Raw genomic sequence first — 4,422 nt, 5'->3', positions numbered from 1 at the left:
CCAGTGGAGTTATAAACATGTTGGGAAATACCTGGGTATGGTGGCGAGTTTTTATGCAGCAGTGAGTTTAATCAATGAGTTTATGGTACAATGCCCGCTCCCATGGTTTTTTAGAAGTATAAAAAAATAATGTGTATTGTTTTGATTATTATGGTGGGGTTAGGAAATTTGTAGATGAAATGTTGTATGATTATTTTTAATCACTAACAGAATAATATGTTTAAGTTTATGGCTTAATCAAGCAGAATGTGCAGGTACAAGAACACCTTAATCTTCTGAGAAGAATGAGGAAACCGCAGACAGAGTTCCTGACGTAGATGTGACCAAGATGTGCCTAACCACAGGGGACGAAGGAGACTGGAAACAATAAGAAGATTAATTAACCTGTTTAACCTGCTGATGTAAATTACTTTTGTTTTTATGATGTATGTAGGGGATTTTTTGGCGTGGGAATGAAGTTTTTAAGATTGAAAGTGAGATTGCCTCACAGTATAAAAGCTTCGGAATTATGAAAATAAATTTGTCAGATCCTTGCATCCTCTGAGGTGTCTTGTGTTCTGTCCACGCCGACTCCGTCTCCCCTTTCGGTGAAACCTGTTCAGCTGGGGCTGGTCCCCGGCATTTTATCATATTTCAGAATGGAAATCTATTTCCAATAACAATGTTTAAGTAAGTTCTGAAACCAGAAAGAAAATCAAGACACATCAATTTTTTCAATTATCAAATTTTTCAATTTATCAATTAATATTTATTTCTTAATGAAGTATAGTTGATTTACAATATTGTGTTAATTTCAGGTGTACAGCAAAATGACTTAGTCACACATATATACATATACAAATGTATATATATATATACACACATTTTTAGATTATTTTCCATTATAGGTTATTACAAGATATTGAATATAGTTTCCTGTGTTATACAGTAAATTCTTGTTGCTTATCTTTAAGCAATAAATATTTGTATATATAGTAGTATATACAGTATTTATATATATATAGTAGTATATATATAGTAGTTTTATATATAGTAGTTTGTATCTGTTAATCACATACTCCTATTTTATTTCTTCCTCCTTCCCCTGTGGTAAACATATGTTTGTTTTCTATGTCTGTGACTCTGTTTCTGCTTTGTATATAGATTCATTTGTATTATTTTTTAGATTCCACATATAAGTGATATCATATAATATTTGTCTTTCTCTGACTTACTTCACATAGTATGATAATCACTAGTTCCATCCATATTTCTGCAAATGGCAATATTACATTCTTTTTCATGGCTGAGTAGTATCCTGTTGTGTATATATACCACATCTTCTTAAGCCAGTCATCTGTTGATAGACACTTTTGTTGTCTCCATGTCTTGGCTATTGTAGATAGTGCTACTATAAACATTAGGGTGCATGTATCTTTTTGAATTACAGTTTTCATCTCCAGATATATGCCCAAGAGTGGGATTGCTGATCAGACAGTAGCTCTATTTTTAGTTTTGTAAGGAACCTCCATACTCTTTTCCATAGTAGCTGCACCAGTTTATATTCCCATCAACAGTGTAAAGGGGTTCCCTTTTCTCCACACCCTTTCCATCATTTATTATTTATTATTTTATTTTCTCCACACCTTCTCCAACATTTATTATTTGTAGACTTTTTTGATAATAGTAATTCTTTTTTAAATTTTATCAAATCTAGTTTATTTACAATGTTCTATTAATTTCAGCTGTACAGCAAAGTGACTCAGTTATACATATATGTGTTATTTCTTCATATTCTTTTCCTTTATGGTTTATCACAGGGTATTGAACATAGCTTCCTGTGCTATATAGTAGGGCCTTGTTTTTTATCCACCCTATATATACTAGTTTGCATGTGCTAATCCCAATCTCCCAATCCTTCCCTCCCCACCCCACCCCACCGCCCCGGTAACCAGAAGTCTGTTTTCTATGTCTGTGAGTCTGTTTCTGTTTCATAGATGATAGTCATTCTGATCGATGTGAGGTGATACCTCATTGTGGTTTTGATTTGTGCTTCTCTAATAATCAGCAATGTTGAGCATCTTTACATGTGCCTGCTGGTCATCTGTGTGTCTTCTTTGGAGAGATGTCTATTTACATCTGCCCATTTTTTGATTTTTTTTTTTGGAACATTGAGTGTATGAGCTATTTGTTTATTTTGCATGTTTATCCGTTGTTAGACACATCGTTTGAAAATACTTTCTCCCATTCACTGGGTTGACTTTTCCCTTTTTTGATGGTTTTATTTTTTGTGCAAAAACTTTTAAGTTTCATTAAGTCCCATTACCTCATTTACTGTGCCTTAGGAAGAAGATCTAAGAAAATATTGCTATGATTTATGTCCAATAATGTTTTGCCTATGTTCCTTTCTAGGAATTTGATGATGCCATGTCATAATTAGGACTTTAAAACATTTTGAGTTTATTTTTGTATATGGTGTGATGGAACGTTCTAATTTCATTGATTTACGTGTAACTCTCCAGCTTTCCCAACACCACTTGCTGAAGAGACTGTATTTTCTCCATTGTATATTCTTGCCTCCTTTGTTGTAGATTAATTGACCATAGGTGTGTGGGTTTATTTCTGGGCTCACTCTCTGTTCCATTGATCTATATGTCTGTTTTTGTGCCAATACCACACTGTTTTGATTACTATAGCTTTGTAGTATTGTCTGAGGTCTGGAAAGGTTCTGCCTCCAGCTTTGTTCTTTTTACTCAGGATTGCTTTGGCACTTCTGAGTCTTTTGTGTTTCCATATAAATTTTAGGATTATTTGTTCTAGTTCTGTGAACAATATCATGGGTATTTTGATAGGGATCTGATTAAATCTACAGATTGCTTTGTGTTGTATGGCCATTTTAACCATACTGTTCCAATTCAAGAGCATGGAATATCTTTCAATTTCTTTGAGTCACCTTCAAATTCCTTTATCAAAGTTTTATAATTTTCAGCATATAGGTCTTTCAGCTCCTTGGTTAAGTTTGTTCTTAGGGATTTTGTTTTTCTGATGCAATTTTAAACAGAATTTTTTTTTAACTTTCTCTTTCAGGTATTTCATTGTTAGTGTAAAGAAATGCAAAAGGTTTCTGTATACAAATCTGGCATCCTGCTATCTTTCTGAATTCATCTTTAGTTCTAATAGTTTTGTTTTAGGGTTCACTATATAGAGTATCATGTCTGCAAATAATGACAGTTTTACTTCTTCCCTTCCAATTTGGATACCTTTTATTTCTTCTTCTTGTCTGATTGTGGTGGCTAGAACTTCCAACACCATGTTGAACAGAAGTGGTGATAGTGGGCATCCTTGTCTTATTCCTTAATTTAGCAGGAATGCTTTCAGATTTTCACTGTTGAGTATTATGTTGGCTGTGGATTTGTTGTAAATGGATTTTATTATGTTGGGGCATGTTCCCCCTACACTCACTTTGGTGAGAGTTTTATCATAAATGGAAGTTGAATTATGTCAAATGCTTTTTCTGTGTCTATTGTTTTCAGCCATAATTTCTTCAAAAACAGTTTTGCTCCTCTTATCTCTCTCTCTTCTCCTGTTCAAACTCCTATTGGGCATGGTTTGGCATGCTTTATATTATGCCATAAATCTCATATGTTGCTTTCATTTTTTCATTTGTTTTTCTGTCTGCTGTTTTGACTGGGTGATCTCCATTTTTCTGTCTTTCAGATTATTTATGCTTCTGCTATTCTTTGCTTCTAGCTTGGTTTTTATCTTGGTAATTGACTTGTCTAATTTTGATTAGTTCCTCTTTATAGTGTCTAGGTCCTTGTTACTATGATCTGCATTTCTATCCATGATCTTTGTTAATTATTTTATTAAGCATTTTATGACCTCCTCTTTGAACTCAGGTTCTAGTAGACTGGTGAGGTCTGCTACATTATCTGTTCTTTCAGGATATTTATCTTGTTCTTTTAATTGGAAGTTAGTTCTTTGCATTTTCATTTTATATAACTTTCTCTGTCTCTATGAATTTGGGAGAAATGGTTATCTACTCTGGTCTTGAATGGGTGTTTTTATATGTGAGTATCCCTGTGTAGAATGAGCGAGTCCAATATTTTTGGTGAGAGGACTGTTTTTGGTATGGATGATGGCCATGTCTTTCCTCAGAGTTTGCTGGTCATTATCCCCTTGTTGGGGCTGTGATTGGTATTGTGGTGTTGTAGTGTCAACAGCCTGCACTGGATGTTATACAGGGTCCCTTCTTTGATGTGTGGTTCTCACAGTCAGTTATGTTTCCCAGTATTTTGGGAGTGGTGTTATGTAGGAAATATCTTATCAGATCCAGCCATACACTTCTGTCTAGTCACCAGATCTGTATGATCTAGGGATGTGTCCTATGTGGGCTGAGTCAGTCATTCTGTTGTGGGGGCTACTATGGGCACACTGGTAGAC

Source organism: Orcinus orca, chromosome 3 (assembly GCF_937001465.1).
Source record: "Orcinus orca chromosome 3, mOrcOrc1.1, whole genome shotgun sequence".
NCBI classification, from domain to species: domain Eukaryota; kingdom Metazoa; phylum Chordata; class Mammalia; order Artiodactyla; family Delphinidae; genus Orcinus; species Orcinus orca.
This window is presented reverse-complemented; position numbering follows the sequence as displayed.